The following is a 20,463-nucleotide window of genomic DNA, read 5'->3' as shown; positions in this document are numbered from 1 at the left end:
AATCACCCACGATCCGATGTGTAGAAGATGCGGTAAGGAGGAGGAGACCTCCGCGCATGTGTTATGTCAGTGCGAGGCTTTTGCAGGCACTAGACATCGATACCTGGGCTCACATTTTGTGAGCCTGGAGGACATCAGGAACGCCAAAATCCGGACACTGGTATCCTTTATAGGAGCACTAGGTCTGGACTAGGCAAACCCGTTCAAGGGGCACAAAGGGTCTTCATAGACCTACGTGTGGAGCTCTGCGAAAACAGGGCTCACCCATTTCTTATCTATCTATCTATCTACTCTTAGCTTAGAGGCTAACGTGTCGTGATAGTTCGATTCATTAAATTTAGGGCTTAAATGCAAAATGTTAAATATATCGAAAACGGTGCACCGTAGAGCAAAACGGACAAACTTTTTCTGCCTAATACCTAGGTTCGCAGTATGAGGAACAAGAAAATCATAGTCTAATGATGGGATCAACGGTTCGGTTCCTACTTAGGCCCTTTGGCATTTGCTCTGTTTTAGCTTGTATTGAAGCGAGTCTTCGTAACATGATCAGGTCTAGCTATGGTAGAGAGTATAACGTACCGTGCAGGTTCGATTCATTAAATTTGGAGGCTTAAATGCAAAATGTTAAATATCTCGAAAACGATGCATCGTAGAGCAAAACGGACAAAAATTTTTCCGCCTAATACGTAGGTTCGTAGTATCAGGAACAAGAAAAAACATAGTCTAATGATGAGATCAACGGTTCGATTCCTACTTAAGCCCTTTGCCATTCGCAGCTATCTATTTCTACAAGATGGTGGCTGCTCTTATGAGAAACAAGATGCCTTGAGACGTCCTAGGGATGCTTACGCAAGATGGCAGACACAAAATGGTGACTATACATAGCTCCTTATGAGACGGCCTAGGGGTGCTCGCACAAGATGGCGGCTACTCTTATGAAGAAAGCTAGCTTAGAGGCTACTGCGCAAGATAACAGCTGCTGTTATGCATGTGGTGGAGGGCAATTTGAAATTCTATGTGCTTAATCAACAGAGCACCCTGCTGCCCTCTTTAGCTGAAATGTGGTGGTGGATAATTTGAAAAATTCTTTTGACAGCTATCATCTTTAAACAAAGGCGACTATACATAGGCTGTTAAGGCCTTATCATTCTCCTCCTCCTCCTCCTCCTCCTCCTCCTCCTCCCCCTCCTCCTCCTCCTTCTCTACCTCCTCCTCCGCCTCGTATGTCAAGGCATAGCTTTATATCGAACAAGTTTAAACCTGCATCGCGAAGGCAAGCGTGTGCAGCGATAACATTATTGTGCATGTTTAGACTTTCGAAACATAAGAAGAGTAGAATCAAACGCTGTACTCGATACGACATGTGATCAGAACATTGATTGATGCGTTCAGAAAACAAAATAAGTGATCAAGACTAGAATCGAACAATGTACTCAATACATCATGTGTTTAGAATATGTCAGGGGATACGCTTGTTCTAAGAAGATCAGATTGAAACATAACAAGACTAGAATAGAACACTGTAATCGATGTTGTTAACTTCAACATGTGATCAGAACATTGATTGATGTATTCAGAACACAAAATAAGTGATCATGACTAGAATCGAACACTGTACTCGATACAACATGTGATCAGAACATTGATCGATGTGTTCAGAACACGAAATAAGTGATCAAGACTAGAATCGAACACTGTACTCAATACAACATGTGTTTAGAACATGTTAGGGGGTACCCTTGTTCTAAGAAGATCAGAATGAAACATAACAAGACTAGAATCGAACACTGTAATCGATGTTGTTAACCTCAACACATGATCAGAACATTGTTTGATGTGTTCAGAGCAAAAATACAATTTTGATGATTTGCGCAGCTAACTCGCTCGGTAAACGATATAGCCAAAGTATATCTTCAAATTATTTACCTTCCATCATTCGTCTTGTGTGTAAAAATCAGTCGAACAAGTTATCGCATAAACATGGCTGAAAAAAAAATCGTGATAGGGTATGGAACCCAGGGGTTACATCTTATCAGAAGGGCAAAAAGGATGAAAGGACTCTTCCTCCTCCTTACCGCACATTCCTTGGCTAAAGGGCTAATGGGCTAAAGGGCTAATGGGCTAAAGGGCTAAAGGGCTAATGGGCTAAAGGGCTAAAGGTGCAACAACCTCATCGATCGCTATCAGCAAGAACGCTTGTACTTTGTTAAGTGTAGAAAATTAATCTTTATTGGTAAATGGTTTTATGTTCAGAACAAGGAATGGAACCTAGGGGTTACGTCTTACCTAATAAAATCCCCGAGGTGCGATGAGTTACGTTTTTCGAACTAGTGTTTGGAACACTGAACTTTTCAAGATGGCAAGAGTGAGGTTAGCAATGTTCTGTTGTTGGATTTTAAATTCCACGCTACAACATGCATAAGGTGGCAGCCCTTGAGGTTTACTACCGTAAAGATGGCAAGAGTGAGGTTAGCAATGTTCCGTTGTTGGATTTTTAAAATTCCCCGCTATAACATGCAAAAGGTGGCAGCCTTGAGGTTTACCGCCGTAAAGATGGCAGCAGTGAGGTTAGCGACGCTCCATTGTCCTTCAAAGTGAGGTTAGGGTTCGTCAAGAAGACAGCTGTCAAAAAAGCACGTGGCTATGTTTACCAAACAAGAGCACGTGATCGTGACGTCACGGTCACGTAATCAATCCTTAGCTCGACGTCGCTAAGAGCAGCATTAGGATTAGCTATTCTTAAAAGTCTTGGGAACAGAGCAGCAGTATGAATTGCTATGTTTTAAAGCGTGTACACATTACCTATCGACTTTGCATGTATCGACTCTCGTACTAAACTTCTGCAGGTAGATTGTGCTGCTATCATAGCATAACTTATACGCATGAACTTAAAAGTAGAAAGAATAGCCATGTTTCAAAGCGTGTACACATTACTTATTGATTTTGCATGCATCAAATATCGTACTAAACTCCTTCCGCTAGATTGTGCTGCTATCTTAACACAACCTATACGCATGACCTTAAAGTAAAAAGGTGTGTACACATCACCTATCGATTTTGCATGCATCGAATCTCGTACTGAACTTCGTCCGCTAGATTGTGCTGGTATCTTAGCATAACTTATACACATGAACTTAAAAGTACAAAGAATAGCCATGTTTCAAAGCGTGTACACATCAACTATCGAATTTGCATGTATTGACTCTCATACTAAACTCCTTCCGCTAGATCGTGCTGCTATCTTAGCATAACCAATACGCATGACCTTAAAGTAAAAAGAATAGCCATGTTTCAAAGTGTGTACACATTACCTATCGACTTTGCATGCAACAAATATTGTACTAAACTTCTTCCGCTAGGTTGTGCTGCTATCTTAGCATAACCTGTACGCATGAACTTAAAGTACAAAGAATAGCCATGTTTCAAAGCGTGTACACATTACTTATTGATTTTGCATGCATCAAATCTCGTACTAAATTTATTCCGCTAGATTGTGCTGCTATCTTAGCATAACCTATACCAATGAACTTAAAGTACAATGATTAGTCATGTTTCAAAGCGTGTACACATCAACTATCGACTTTGCATGTATTGACTCTCGTACTAAACTCCTTCCGCTAGATCATGCTGCTATCTTAGCATAACCAATACGCATGACCTTAAAGTAAAAAGAATAGCCATGTTTCAAAGTGTGTACACATTACCTATCGATTTTACAAGCATCGACTCTCGTACTAAACTTCTTCCGCTAGATTGTGCTGGTATCTTAGCATAACCTATACGCATGGCCTTAAGGTACAAAGAATAGCCATGTTTCAAAGCGTGTACACATTACCTATCGATTTTGCATGCATTGACTCTCGTACTAAACTTCTTCCGCTAGATTGTGCTGGCATCTTAGCATAACTTATACACATGAACTTAAAAGTACAAAGAATAACCATGTTTCAAAGCATGTGCACATTACCTATGGATTTTGCATGCATTGACTCTCGTACTAATCTCCTCCCGCTAGATTGTGCTGCTATCCTAGCATAACCTATACGCATGACCTTAAAGTAAAAAGAATAGCCATGTTTCAAAGTGTGTACACATCACCTATCGATTTGCATGCAACAAATATCGTACTAAACTTCTTCCGCTAGATTGTGCTGCTATCTTAGCATAACTAAGATGCATGAACTGAAAGTACGAAGAATAACCATGTTTTAAAGCGTGTACTCATTACTTATCGATTTTACATACATCGACTCTCGTACTAAACTTCTTGCGCTAGATTGTGCCGCTATCTTAGCATAACCTGTACGCATGAACTTAAAGTACAAAGAATAGCCTTGTTTCGAAGCGTTTACACATTACCTAATGATTTTGCACGAAACGACTATCATACTAAACTTTTCCCACTAGATTGTGCTAAAATCATGTAAGTGTGCTGCTATCTTAGCATAATCTATCGATTTTACATGCATCTACTATCGTACTAGACTTCTTCCGCTAGAGCATGTAGCAATCGCTTTTGTGTATCCCTAACCCATGTGCACGAACTTAAAGCATAAAGATGAGCTATGTTCTAAAGCGTGTACACATCACCTATCGATAATGTATGTATCGAATATCGTACTAAACTTCTCCTGCTAGAGCGTACGAGTATCGCTTGTGCGTGCACGAACTTAAAGCATAAAGAATAGCAATGTATAAAAATCTTGTAAACAAAGCAGCAGCATTACGTATAGTCAAGATTAAATGCGTGCACACATCATGTATCTATGACGCACACAGTACTAAACTTATTCCATTAGAATGTACAAAGTTCGCATGTGTTTGTGCTGCTATCTTAGCATAGCCTATGTGAATGAACTTAAAGCATAAAGAATAGTGATGTATAAAAATCTTGTGAACATAGCAGAGTGTTAACTACGTAGGTGTAGACATTGAACTTTGCATGCTGAGGCAGCATACTACGTGACCGTGACGTCACGATCACGTGCTCTTGTTTGGTAAACATAGCCACGTGCTTTTTTGACAGCTGTCTTCTTGACGAACCCTAACCTCACTTTGAAGGACAATGGAGCGTCGCTAACCTCACTGCTGCCATCTTTACGGCGGTAAACCTCAAGGCTGCCACCTTTTGCATGTTATAGCGGGGAATTTTAAAAATCCAACAACGGAACATTGCTAACCTCACTCTTGCCATCTTTACGGGAGTAAACCTCAAGGGCTGCCACCTTATGCATGTTGTAGCGTGGAATTTAAAATCCAACAACAGAACATTGCTAACCTCACTCTTGCCATCTTGAAAAGTTCAGTGTTCCAAACACTAGTTCGAAAAACGTAACTCATCGCACCTCGGGGATTTTATTAGGTAAGACGTAACCCCTAGGTTCCATTCCTTGTTCTGAACATAAAACCATTTACCAATAAAGATTAATTTTCTACACTTAACAAAGTACAAGCGTTCTTGCTGATAGCGATCGATGAGGTTGTTGCACCTTTAGCCCTTTAGCCCATTAGCCCTTTAGCCCTTTAGCCCATTAGCCCTTTAGCCCATTAGCCCTTTAGCCAAGGAATGTGCGGTAAGGAGGAGGAAGAGTCCTTTCATCCTTTTTGCCCTTCTGATAAGATGTAACCCCTGGGTTCCATACCCTATCACGATTTTTTTTTCAGCCATGTTTATGCGATAACTTGTTCGACTGATTTTTACACACAAGACGAATGATGGAAGGTAAATAATTTGAAGATATACTTTGGCTATATCGTTTACCGAGCGAGTTAGCTGCGCAAATCATCAAAATTGTACTTTTGCTCTGAACACATCAAACAATGTTCTGATCATATGTTGAGGTTAACAACATCGATTACAGTGTTCGATTCTAGTCTTGTTATGTTTCATTCTGATCTTCTTAGAACAAGGGTACCCCCTAACATGTTCTAAACACATGTTGTATTGAGTACAGTGTTCGATTCTAGTCTTGATCACTTATTTCGTGTTCTGAACACATCGATCAATGTTCTGATCACATGTTGTATCGAGTACAGTGTTCGATTCTAGTCATGATCACTTATTTTGTGTTCTGAATACATCAATCAATGTTCTGATCACATGTTGAAGTTAACAACATCGATTACAGTGTTCTATTCTAGTCTTGTTATGTTTCAATCTGATCTTCTTAGAACAAGCGTATCCCCTGACATATTCTAAACACATGATGTATTGAGTACATTGTTCGATTCTAGTCTTGATCACTTATTTTGTTTTCTGAACGCATCAATCAATGTTCTGATCACATGTCGTATCGAGTACAGCGTTTGATTCTACTCTTCTTATGTTTCGAAAGTCTAAACATGCACAATAATGTTATCGCTGCACACGCTTGCCTTCGCGATGCAGGTTTAAACTTGTTCGATATAAAGCTATGCCTTGACATAAGAGGCGGAGGAGGAGGTAGAGAAGGAGGAGGAGGAGGGGGAGGAGGAGGAGGAGGAGGAGGAGGAGGAGGAGGAGGAGGAGGAGAATGATAAGGCCTTAACAGCCTATGTATAGTCGCCTTTGTTTAAAGATGATAGCTGTCAAAAGAATTTTTCAAATTATCCACCACCACATTTCAGCTAAAGAGGGCAGCAGGGTGCTCTGTTGATTAAGCACATAGAATTTCAAATTGCCCTCCACCACATGCATAACAGCAGCTGTTATCTTGCGCAGTAGCCTCTAAGCTAGCTTTCTTCATAAGAGTAGCCGCCATCTTGTGCGAGCACCCCTAGGCCGTCTCATAAGGAGCTATGTATAGTCACCATTTTGTGTCTGCCATCTTGCGTAAGCATCCCTAGGACGTCTCAAGGCATCTTGTTTCTCATAAGAGCAGCCACCATCTTGTAGAAATAGATAGCTGCGAATGGCAAAGGGCTTAAGTAGGAATCGAACCGCTGATCTCATCATTAGACTATGTTTTTTCTTGTTCCTGATACTACGAACCTACGTATTAGGCGGAAAAATTTTGTCCGTTTTGCTCTACGATGCATCGTTTTCGAGATATTTAACATTTTGCATTTAAGCCTCCAAATTTAATGAATCGAACCTGCACGGTACGTTATACTCTCTACCATAGCTAGACCTGATCATGTTACGAAGACTCGCTTCAATACAAGCTAAAACAGAGCAAATGCCAAAGGGCCTAAGTAGGAACCGAACCGTTGATCCCATCATTAGACTATGATTTTCTTGTTCCTCATACTGCGAACCTAGGTATTAGGCAGAAAAATTTTGTCCGTTTTGCTCTATGGTGCACCGTTTTCGATATATTTAACATTTTGCATTTAAGCCCTAAATGTAATGAATCGAACTATCACGACACGTTAGCCTCTAAGCTAAGAGTAGCAACCATCTTGCGCAAGCACCCTTAAAGCGTCTCATAAGGAGTTATGTATAGCTGTCATCTTGTGTCCGCCATCTTGAGCAAGCATCCTTAGGGCGTCTCAAGCCATCTTGTGCAAGGACCCTTAAGCCGTCCCATAAGAGCAGCCGCTATCTTGCGCAAGCATCCCTAGGGCATCTCATAAGGAGCCATGTATAACTGCCATCTTGCGCAAGCATCCCAAGGGCGTCTCATAAGAACCTGTGTATAGCAGCCATCTTGCGTAAGCAACCTTAAGGAGTCATGTATAGCCGCCATCTTATGCAATTAGCGTCGAGAGAGGGCTGCTGTAGAATTTTTCTTTTTAAACTATCCGCCACCACATTTCAAAGGTATCTAGCTAAAGATGGCAGCACTGCGGATGACAGGTGACGAATTTACATCTACTACGATAAAGAGGGCAGCACTGTGCTCTCTGGATTAAAGATGGCGGATGACAGCTGTCAAAAAACACGTGGCTTTGTTTATCTCGCGCTAGTGAGGTTAAGTTGGTAGCACTAAGGTTTAGACCCGTCAAGATGGCAGCACTGCCGATGACAGGTGAAGGATTTAACATCTAAAGAGGGCAGCACAGTGCTTTGTGGTTTAAAGATGGCGGATGACAGCTGTCAAAACAGCACGTGGCTTTGTTTAACACGCGCTAGTTAGGTTAAGTTGGTAGCACTAAGGTTTAGGTCCGTCATGATGGCAGTACTGAGGTTAGCGATGCGTTGTTGTCTGTCAAAAAGCACGTGGCTTTGTTTACAAATCTGTCAAAAAGCATGTGGCTGTCAAAAAACACGTGGCTTTGTTTACCTCATGCTAGTTAGGTTAAGTTGGCACTACTGAGGTTTAGGCCCGTCAAGATGGTAGTACTGAGGTTTGCGATGCGTTGTTGTTGATGCGAGCTGTCAAAAAGCACGTGGCTTTGTTTACAAATCTGTCAAAAAGCACGTGGTTGTCAAAAAGCACGTGGCTTTGTTTACCTCGCGCTAGTGAGGTTAAGTTGGCACTACTGAGGTTTAGGCCCGTCAAGATGGCAGTACTGAGGTTAGCGATGCGTTGTTGTCTGTCAAAAAGCACGTGGCTGTCAAAAAACACGTGGGTTTGTTTACCTCATGCTAGTTAGGTTAAGTTGGCACTAGTGAGGTTTAGGCCCGTCAAGATGGCAGCAGTGAGGTTAGCGTTGCGTTGTTGTCGATGACAGCTGTCAAAAATCACGTGGCTTTGTTTACAAATTCAAATCTCGCGCCAAAATTCAAATTTCCCGCCAAAATTCAAATTTCCCGCGGGCGGCGGCGGCGGAGGAGGCGGCGGGAGGCGGAGGATGCAGCGGAGGCGCCAGAATCCCTGCATTATACTACTCATATCGAATGCAAGAGTTCTGAACACGTTGTAGTTTTGCTGATTGTTCACAGGTTAGGTCAATCAATATACTGTCACAGTATTCAAAGATTGGAAATAGAAGTGTTTGTATGAGTTTTAATTTTAGTTATATGCTCATTCCAGGTCAGAGTCTCATTTAAGGTGACCCCAAGGTTTGTAGCTATCTTGGAGTATGGCACACTAATATCATCAATGTTAATTGGGGGAGGATTGTGATTATTATTTAGAGCACATAGTAATTTTGTGTGTCCAATTATTATGCTTTGGGTCTTTCGTGGGTTGATGAGTAAGGCGTTGTTTCTGGGATACGTTGTGGGGCGTCGTATGTCTGTATTCATATGTTGAATCGCTTCGCCTATACTATATATACTAGTATGGTAATATACCTGTAAGTCATCAGCATACAGGTGGTATTTACAGTGGACAAGTGGGGATGAAATATAATTGATATGCAGGCTGAATAGTAAAAGTCCCAGCACAGATCCTTGAGGTACTCCAGATCATCTGATAGCCCATGTGGACGTAACATTGTTTACTGAGACACGCTGACGACGATTTGTGAAATAGGATATAAAGAAATTGAGCTCACTCCGGTCGACGCCAAGGGAGTGCAATTTTGGAAGGAGGAGACGTATGTTGACTGTATCAAATGCACTGCTAAAATCAAGGAGCGTGTGTACCGTCACCTGCCGTTTATCAATACCGAGCCTGACATGATCTCTTCCAGTCCGCGCCATCCATCAATACTTCAAATCACAGCCTGCAAGATCAGATCGACCATCTCTACTCTAACGCCACTCTCTGATAACCTCTTATTCATGGCCATCCATCAATACTTCACATACCAGCCTGCAAGGTCAGATCGACCGCATCTACGCTAACGTCCGTCTTTAATAACCTCTTATTCATGGCCATCCATTAATACTTCACATCATAGCATACAATATCACACCGAATCAAGCGAGTTGACCTAGCGGTTAGGGACGCACAGCTGTGAAATTGCATTCGATAGATAGTGGGTTCGAACCCCACTCTCTGCAGTCCTGAAGATGATTATCCGTGGTTTACCATGTTCACACTCGGCAATTGCTGGGGCTGTACCTTCATTAGGGCCATGGCCGCTTCCTTCCCACACCTAGGCCTTTCCTAACCCATAGTCGCCATACGTCGTAAAGCAAATTCTATAAAACCCTCCTCTATAATATTTGCATTCTATTATTCTCAATTTTATTGCTCCTTTTCTTCAGTCCATGTTTTGCCTGTTTTAATATAGGCTTTCCTTGGCCCTTCGTGTTCTTTGAGTTTCACCTTCAGCGGGTTACTTTCCCTGATATCGACACATGTAATGCACCACTTCTTGCAAGTCTGTTTGCACCTCCGTGATATAGGATCCTTTGGTTTTCTTCCCAAAATGTAGGTAAAGTTCTTTTTTGTCAATCTCATTGGGCTTATTCGTGTTATGTTATTTTCCGCATCACGTCAGTTATTTTCTCCACGCGGTTATGCCATCGTCTAGATTTGCCGGCTTTTTATTTCTTTGACTTCAAATTTCTCCAGAAGACATTTTCATAGACTTTCATAGATTTGTCTCTGTCTTATCCTTGGCTTTGGCAATATGAAAGTGACTGACGTATGAGCGATGCTAGTAATGCCAATGGTTTTTGAGGGAAGTGTAGGTGGTAAGAACAGTAGGGGCAGACCATGGTATGAATATGACCAGCAGATTAGAGCAGATGTAGGATGCAACAGTTACGTAGAAATGAAAAGGTTAGCACAGGCTAGGGTGGCATGGAAAGCTGCATCAAACAAGCTTTTTCTGGCAGAATGTAGTGTTTACAGTGCACTATGCCTTCTGGTATGGGCTAGAGCAATTTATTACTTTCATTGACCTGTCTCATTCTCATCCTTGGCTTTGACAATATGAAAGTGACCGAGGTATGAGTGAAGCTAGTAATACCGTTCCTAATGCAGCCAGTCCCTGTTATGAATGGTGTGAAAATTAGCTCATAGGGTCGCTTGGTGCATGCAATTCAGTGGGCTTGGCAGAGTGATATGTAATAGCAACTTCTAGCTCAGTGAGGAAAGCAACAGGAAACTACCTCATTCCTTATTTCCCTAGTATGCCTCTTCAGTGGCATCTAGGCTATCTATGACAGCTGTTTGTGGAGCTGTAGAGGATCAAGGTAGCCTTCGGGCTGAATACCCAACACACATTGTTATTATTATTATTATTATTATTATTATATTGCTACTGAGGCTTTACAGTCACACTTCGTGTCTTCGGCGACCAAGGAATAGAAAAGTACTACCGAGCTCGATAGCTGCAGTCGCTTAAGTGAGGCCAGTGTCCAGTATTCGGGAGATATTGGGTTCGAACCCCACTGACGGCAGCCTTGAAGATGGTTTTCCGTGGTTTCCCATTTTCACACCAGGCAAATTCTGGGCTGTACCTTAACCAAGGCCACGGACGCTTCCTTCCCATTCCTAGAACTTTCCTATCCCATCGTCGCCATAAGACATACCTGTGTCGGTGCGACGTAAAACAAATAGCAAAACAAAAGAAAAGTTCTAGGAATTTAAAGAAAGCCCATTATTATTAATTATAGTACATCTTCCGCATTTGTCTCTTCAGGAAACAGATAACTAAGGAAAAGCATCCTCAGGGCTAGCGAAATAATAATAATAATAATAATAATAATAATAATAATAATAATAATCGTATCGCCTTAGCTACCGTGTGCAGACATTTCAATTTGACGCCATCTGGCTGCCAGCTCGTCAATTTCGACGTTCCGTTTTACTCTAGGTCCACTAGATGGCAGACCGAGTAAACCGAAACTCTCTTGGGCGTCTATGGCTGAGATTTAATGAATTTTTGTCGGGTAAACACCAAATGTGTCTCCAGAGATCTTTTACATGCCGACATCGTAAGGCATGGAGTGTCGAACAAACTTTTTTCCGCCCTTCAAAAATCCGACTACCTCTGCCGGATTTGAACCCGCTTTCTTGGGATCCGAGGGCCGACACTCTACCACTGATCCACAGATTCAAGTCCATTATTATTATTATTATTATTATTATTATTATTATTATTACCTGCTTCCTCGAATACAAAAGGCCTTCGACTGCATTGCTTAAGAAAGTGGGGGCAAGTGCTAGATGAATTTGGCGTTCCCCCTCATCTTATTTTCTTTTTCTACCGCTTTTCCCACGCCTGTGGGTTCGCGAGTGCGAACTGTGTCGCACGTGTGGATTTGGCCCAGTTTTATGGCCGGATGCCCTTCCTGACGCCAACCCTATATGGAAGGATGTAATCACTATTGCGTGTTTCTGTTGTGGTTGGTAGTATAGTGGGTTGTGTGAATATGAAGAGGAAAGTGTTGAGACAAACACAAACACCCAGTCCCCGGGCCTGAAGAATTGATCAGAGGCGATTAAAATCCCCTACCCGGCCAGGTTTCGAACCCGAAACCCTCTGAAGCCAAAGCCACAACGCTGACAATTAAGCCAATGAGTCTGTTCCACCTCAGCTTATATCACTGATGAAAGCTCTGTTTCACTTCCTAGAATAATAGGTCAGTCGGAAAAATCTCCCTTTATTGCACCCTGGGGGCGGGGGTGATGTCGATCTGGCTGATAGGCGGTATTTTGCCTCCCGTCAGAGAAGAAATCCTCTCATCACTCAATTTTGTTTTAAAATATAGTGTGGGAGTATTGCGGTGGGGGGTAGAGGGTTGGAGGGGAACCTAACTTCCTAACACATTTCTAATTTCTAGTAACATTAGTTTAAATTTGGAAAAGGCCGAAAAGATTTGTTGCTTTCCTACTTGAAATAGATCGTAATTGTTTGAATCGTGTGTTTGGCTTCTTGGTCCTTACGACCCATTTGATTATTATTATTATTATTATTATTATTATTATTATTATTATTATTATTATTAACGAAAATGCGCACAATGTTCAAAATACAAACACTCTATTAAGGTATATTAATCTAGCCCTAATTTTGTTACTGATATGTCTTTAAGTGCGGCCAGAATCCAGTAATTGGGAGATAGTGGGTTCGGCCTGGCTACCTGGCTGGTGGTATCACCACCCTTGGACTGGGACCACTGGGTTTAGGACCACTGGGTTTAGGGCGAGCCATCCTCGCTCCTACTCCCATCGCCCTCCCTGCAGCACCTCAGGCTCCTCAGGACACTCCTGAAGTCCAGGCCGCCCGCGCTGAACATCTCGCCGCTGTTGCCCAGGCCCGCTCTGCTTCAGCCCCAGCTCCTGCTCCTGCCCCTGCCGAGGCTCCTCAGCCCGTCCAGGACACACCCGCGGTAGCCAGCGCTAAGGCCGCTCACGCAGTCGCTCACGCTCACGCTGCCACTATGGCCGCCATCGCTCCTGCCGGTATCTTGGCCGCTCCTGGACTCCTCGCTGCCCCTGCTGCTTATGCCGCTCCTGGTATCATCACTGCTGCCCCTACAACCTACATCACCTCTCACCACATCCCCATCTTGACCGCCCAGGGAGTACCTCTTGACACCCCTGAAGTCCAGGCTGCTAGGGCTGCTGATGCAATTGCTCACATCAATGCTAAGGCTGCCCTTCTCGGATAATTTCCCTGCCCTTTCACAAACAAGGCTGATTGATGACATCCTACGCATCATCAACATGTAAAAAATTGTATAGATCTAAGTTATAAATAAAGTTAATTTAGCAATATTTTAATCGAACTTGTCACGCTTCTTCTAAAACTCCTGTCATGTTCTGTCCTAACATTATCTATTGCAATTACGACTTATCCAAACGTCTCAAGACGATCGTTATTTGTATACCAAACTAAGGAGAAGAATTCATAGTTCTAGCCCTTCAGACAAGGAACTCAAGGTTGAAAATATCCTAGGCATATATGAAGTATGAGAATATATACTTTAAAAATTATAAAATTACAATCATTTTCTTAATCATCGTTATTCGGTCAATCATATTTGCCTGTTTCTACCACTACTAGCGCTAAAATTAGTCAATGCAGAGAGTTTCACTTAAGCACCACTACAAGCGCTAATGTGAATCAATGTAGAGTTTCACTAAGCCCTTATAAGTACATTCTGTGTGAACTTTATTCAGAAAATCAAAAAAACGTCTGAGGGTATTCGCCAGGGAACACATTACAGAAAGAATTATTAAATAAGTTAATTTGGCTAGGATTTGAATTTTAAAAAAAGGAGTAAAGAAACAAGAGATCTTAGGCTGCCTTTCCGAAACTGCATTTAGGCCGGAAGTGATATTTTGATTTTGTTTTGTTTTGTTTTGTTTGATAGAGCTATCCAAGACTGACACTTAAAATCATTTCTGGGCCCTTCAACTTCTGGCACAATTGAGAAAATCGCCTAATTTTACGTTTCTCTTAGTATGGGGACTCCACATTTTTCTGCTAAAAATGTTTTCAAGATTAATAATTGTCATTAACGTATACAGGATGTAACAACAAGGTATAGCTAGGCTTTCAGGACACATTCCTCACACGTAAAAGAAGAAAATATAGGGTGTGCACAATTAAACTGACGATGTTAGCGCGACACAGCGAGGGCTGTAATGATCGCAAGATTCTGAAATTTCGTACATATGCTGAATAAGCAATGCGCCTGCCAATTATGCCACAAAAGTTATTAGTTGCAAGTCTTGCCACCAGGCGAAAATATGGCGCTCTAAGCAGTGGTAAGGTCGCAAAAAATGGCAGGAATATCAAACACATGACAACGGTGATTCTGGCACGTTTATTATGATTTATGGTTACAGACACGTTTCGATATGACCTCCCAACGCAGCATGGTAGACGGCAGCATATCGGGATAAATCAAAGCGATGTATCGTTGTAAAGTAGCCTTTAGATCGGGCAGAGACCGGATATATCCCTGAGAGTCACGATGCTTCAAATATCCCTACAACCAGAAGTACCATTGATTTTGGTAGGAGGACATTTAAGACCACGCATCTGGAATTATGGCGAATCTCAACCCACAATGGGAAAAAAGTGTACAAATGTCAATAATGTAAGAGTGCGTTTTCACGAATCGTTGATCTCGAAAACACATTTCCATCCACTCGGAGGTGAGACTACACAATTGTACAATATGCTGTAATACGTTTTCACGAAACAAACTAGGAGTTAACCAATATTATAATTCTCTTCAGGACCTGCTCACCCGATGAGTTAAACTGAGGATTTGTCCCTGCAATACAGGAGGCCATAGCCCCTACGGAATTCACATTTATTTATTTATTTATTTATTTATTTATTTATTTATTTATTTATTTATTTATTTATTTATTTATTTATTTATTTATTTATTTATTTATTTATTTATTTATTTATTTATTTATTTATTTATTTATTTATTTATTTATTTATTTATTTATTTATTTTATCTGGAAAATGCCTAGAGATGATACGCTCTTTACTGAAGATTTCTCGCAGTAAATCTTTCACCTGGCATGCGTCAAGTGGTGTTGCCCCACCCTGCATTAAAACAACGGCGTGGTCACAGTTGCGTACTTGCAAATCTGGAATCACTTATTAAACAAGGAGGTTCCTATAAAGTGCAGATGACACTGTACACCTAACAGGTACAAGATGGGTCATATTCTGAAAGAAAAACGGACCAAGAATAGAGCAGCTTATAAAAACACAGCAAAGAGTTACGTAAAATGAATGAAAAATGTTGTTCCTGCAACAACGAACGAACTGATACAACACAACATTCTGACGTCAGAGTTACGAACAATTGCACGTTCTGACTGCTTGCAGCGCCATATTTTCGCCTGGTGGCAAGACTTAGAACTAACAAATTTTATGGCATAATTCAAGAGCATATTGCTTACTTGTAATATCTACGAAATTTCAGACTCCTACGATCATTACAGCCTGTATGTTATATGGACATGGATCTGAAAACTGATTACTATTTCAATGTAAGTGTTACCGTGTTTTTGTGGTAGTTATGCATGAAAGAAGGTGCTGGGTGGTGAATAGGTCTCAAGCTACTAAAGTGAAATTAATTTTAAAATTTAACAAGGTTATATTTTCTTTTCAAAATTAGGTAACAACAAATAGAACAGGTACTTAGTAGCCGAAACACGATTGAAAAATACATTTACATAGGTACCCCATTCGGGGCTTCAAAAGTCAGAAACATAATTCTTGAGCAATGAGCCCAACCTTACAATGAACACCATACAACAAAGGGGCCGAAAACCCCCAAACATGCCAGAAACATTTGCTTCCAATTACACCCAAAAGCCTCCTTGAGGCAGAAACACAATTTTCAAGAAAGGGCAACTTCCCCCTAAAATACAAGCCTATCATAGGCCACTCCGAACTCCACCTTTAAGCTGTCCTCAAAGGACATATACACAGGGGTAAAATACCCAACCTACTGAGGTCTGTTAAATGACAAGAAAGTTAATACATGACCTCTAAAATACAATTTGAGAGGAGGCGAACTTGCACTCCTAATACACTTTGCTTAAGACCTACTTGGCACTAGGCCGTTAATACAAGGGCTAATCCCATACTACAGAGGTGACTTAATAGCAATTTACATTACATTACGGAAGAATTGGTTGAGAAAAATAAGTTCACCTCAAGACGATGTGAGTGGCAGCTCGAGAGGGTTAAGCACTCTCTATCCCGATATGTCGTTTGAAAATAGAATAGATACCAGTTGTTTTTACATTTTAGGAAAAGGCTACATGGTTGAACACTTAGAACCCGCCCCGAAAGTTAAACTGCTGAGCTAGCAAAGAAAGAAGTTATTAATCGGCCATTACCTTGTTGTTGACCGCTGCCGAAGAAAGAGGCGCTTCCCGCCCCCTGCTATGTACTTAACACACTGAAAGATGGAACAAAAGTGGCCCGGAGACCCTAAAATCAGCAGTTTATATACCCTCGCGGAAGGTTCTAGTCGTTAGGGGAAAGAAAACACCCTCCCACAAATTCTTTATTGGGTAGGACCCCGCAACCGATACAAGTTGGGGGAAGATACACCAGATTGGTCAGAAATAAATAGAAGAATTTCGGGATTGGATACATTCATAACAAGGGGAAGAAAGGGGTAAATATTGCCAACTTAAACAATGACAGAAAGAAATTTAACAAAGAACAAACTCTTGAAATTAAATTTTCTCCAAAAAAATAGTTCTTTGACTCCGCACTAGGTTGCACTATTGTAGATCTTCAGTAGTGTCCTCTAGAAGAGAAAGTTCACACTTCTTACTTCAAGTGAAACAAAACCACATCAAAAATGACACAGTTCAAAAACTCAAAATTTTCCACGTGGTGACATCTTCTGAGAAAGTAGAGAATTAATAGCGTAGATAAAGTTCAGACTTCCTCCAGCAGAGGAGTTTCAACTGGCGCACATTTTAAATTAGCGGAGTGGAGGTGTACCGCCCGGTACAGACCTCCCCCCCCCCCAAAAAAGTTCCTCCCGGGGTGACACATGAAATTGTTTGAAAACAAGGTCCAAGTTTTGATGTAGATATGGAGATTGATTGCCAAAAAAATTTATAAGGTTTTCTTAATTTGGTTTGATTTAGTTTCAAAATTTTGTTGTTGCAGATGAAGAATAGTTTTTAAGTTTGTAGAAGTAGAATTTTGAGGATAAACTTTTAATACTTAAAAGTGATGAAAAATTTTGCAATGTCCACCAAATATTGCTGTTGAATTCCCGAGTGTAGTCATTGCTTATCGTAACTGTTCATGTAGTTGATGTTGATGAAGTTGAATGGCCAGACCGGCCGTTGCAGCTTGCGTCCAAAGGGAGGCCGCTCGGACCCCTCAAGTACCCTGAGATACCGCTCGCCCGCACTATGAGGGGAGCAGAGGTGTTGAAGCACGCCGCGCCCGCGGTGAACATATACAGGCTGCGGGCAAGTAGCAGGTCGTGCGCCGCACATCAGCCTTGGCCGGGAGGAGAGCTCCGGCTCGCCGTGCACACGTCGTCCTCGCTGGGGCCGAGGGGGCCCGTCCTCGGACCCAGTTGCTGCACGGCGCCGCGCGGCTGCGGGGGCACTGAAACATTAAAGCTAGGCGGCAGAATTGTGTTGGACCATCATCTTTTTTTGAGGGCACAGGCTTGGTGAGGAGGTTGAGGGGTCAGCGGCGTGCAGATATCCATGGCATTTACTCAAATCAAGCCACAGGGTGTATTGAAGCAGGAGACGGGAGCGTGGTAATGGCCGAGGCAAGGACAGAATGGCAGTTTAACGGATCGGGGGAGGTTTTCCAAGAGGCTTACATATAAGACCAAAATATTATAGAAGGGGCAGAAAGCCTTAAAAGTTGAACTCAAAAAAAAAATATAACCTTCATATTCCTTTCAAATTATATGAAGCAAGTTGACACAAAATTTACACCGGTTTCACCTGTGACAGGTGAACCCTAAATATCCTCTCGGTGGCTGGATTGCTTACTAACAACGTAACTGGCGTAAGAAAATCGAGAATGATACAAGGCCCATGAAATCTGGGGGCAAGCTTGCCCGCGGGAACAAAATTCTTGACCATAACTTGGTCACCTACCTTCAAAGGGGTGGGTCTCCGTCCACGATCATACCTTTCCCTAACCTTTTCATGAGATACTTTAAGATTAGCTTTAGCCTTCTTCCAAAGATCTTTAATGTTGTCCGCATCTATTGTCTCGGGCAGAATGTCACTCAGAGACCGGAGGTTAGAGAGCGGCGTGTTGGGAACAAACTTAAACATCAAAGAAGCTGGAGTAAACTTGTGAGATTCATGAACCGCCGAATTCAAAACAAAAGCTATCCAATGCAGGGACGTGTCCCACCTGGAATGATCTTCATGATGATAGGCAATAAGTGCGGACCGGAGATTACGGTTAACCCGTTCAGCCAGGGATGGTTGAGGGTAATAAGCAGAAGTAGTTACATGAGAGATGGACAAGTCAAAACAGAATTTACGAAAAAGATTAGATGTAAAAGCCTTAGCATTATCAGATACAATATATTGGCACGGACCAAAAGAAGCGAAAATAGAATTTAAGCAAGTAATGGTGGACTGAGCGGTAGCCAGCTTAGTCGGAAATAACCAAGAAAATCTAGTAAAACCATCTACACATACAAGGATGAACTTGTTGGCATTACCCTTTGACTGGGGGAAGGGTCCTACATAATCAATATACAGGCGTTCCATGGGGCGCGATGCTTGATGCGAAGACAAAAGGCCTACCTTGGTGGACATGGTGGGTTTACTAATCAAACAGGATTTACAAGCCTTTACTAGTTCACGGATTTCACCGTCCATACCTTTCCATATGAACATTTCACGAATCTTTTCACGAGTTTTAAAGATTCCAAGATGCCCCCCTAATGGGGTCTCATGATAGTACTTGAAGATCATAGGCACAAGAACAGCCGGAACGACAACCTTCATCATCTTGTCATGCCTCGAAGGGCAACATAAAACACCATTCCTCAGAACATAAGGGACAACATGTTCCCCAGAAGAAAGGGTTTCCATTATCGGAGCCAGCGTCGGATCTTCATGTTGGTATTTCTCGATATCCCTAAAGAGCATGGGGGCATCAGTTAAAATGGCATTAACTTCCAATAGTGTGGACTCGGGAGGTGATGAACGGTCAACCGGTTCATGGTTCTCAACGTCGTTTGAAAACATACGGCTGAGTCCATCAGCAACAACATTTTCAGTACCTCTGATATGCCTGACATCGAATTGGAAGGCAGAAATACGGATGGCCCAACGGGCTATACGACCAGTACGACGCGGCCTACCGAAGACCCAGCTTAAGGCTTGATTATCTGTCTCCAGGTCGAATTTGACATGTTCCAGATAGAGACGGAACTTCTCTAAGGCGAATAAGACTGCCAAACCTTCGAGCTCATAGATGGAATACTTGGCTTCTTGAGCCGACAAAGTCCTAGATGCATAGGCGATGGGTCGCCTCCCTAGTTCAGTCTCTTGAAGAAGGACTGCAGCTACTGCTGACGACGATGCGTCGGTTTGGACAATGAATTTCTTCGAGAAATCAGGCATAGCAAGTACAGGGGCATTACAAAGAGCTAATTTAAGGTCTTCAAAAGCGGCTTGTTGAGAAGGTCCCCACTCGAATTTGATGCCTTTCCTACGAAGAAGGTTTAAGGGCGCCGCTCTATTAGCGAAGTTAGGAATAAACTTCCTGAAGAAATTCACCATACCAATGAACCTGGCGATACCTTTAATGTCCTTGGGAGGTTTGAAATCACGGATGGCCTGTGTTCTAGAATGATCGACTGCTACACCATCAGGTGACACAATATGCCCTAGGAAAGACATAGAGGGCTTAGCAAAGGCAACCTTGGACAACTTAACAGTTAACCCAGCCTTACGAAGGCGATCGAGAACCTCTCGCAGATGATCTAGATGTTCTTCAAAAGTCTCTGAAAATACGACGACATCATCCAAGTAGTGATATAAGTACTCAAATTTGATGTCGGAGAAGACCCTATCTAGTAGCCTAGTGAGCACAGCTGCCCCCGTGGGGAGCCCGAAAGGTACGCGGTTGTATTCATATAAATTCCAGTCGGTGGCAAACGCTGTAAGGTGTTTAGACTCTTCGGCAAGGGGAATTTGATTATAGGCCTGATTCAAGTCCAAGATGGTGAAGAACTTGGCCTTACGA

This window comes from Anabrus simplex, chromosome 10 (assembly GCF_040414725.1).
Source record: "Anabrus simplex isolate iqAnaSimp1 chromosome 10, ASM4041472v1, whole genome shotgun sequence".
NCBI lineage: Eukaryota > Metazoa > Arthropoda > Insecta > Orthoptera > Tettigoniidae > Anabrus > Anabrus simplex.
The sequence above is the reverse complement of the archived record's forward strand: the minus strand, read 5'-3'. Positions refer to the sequence as shown.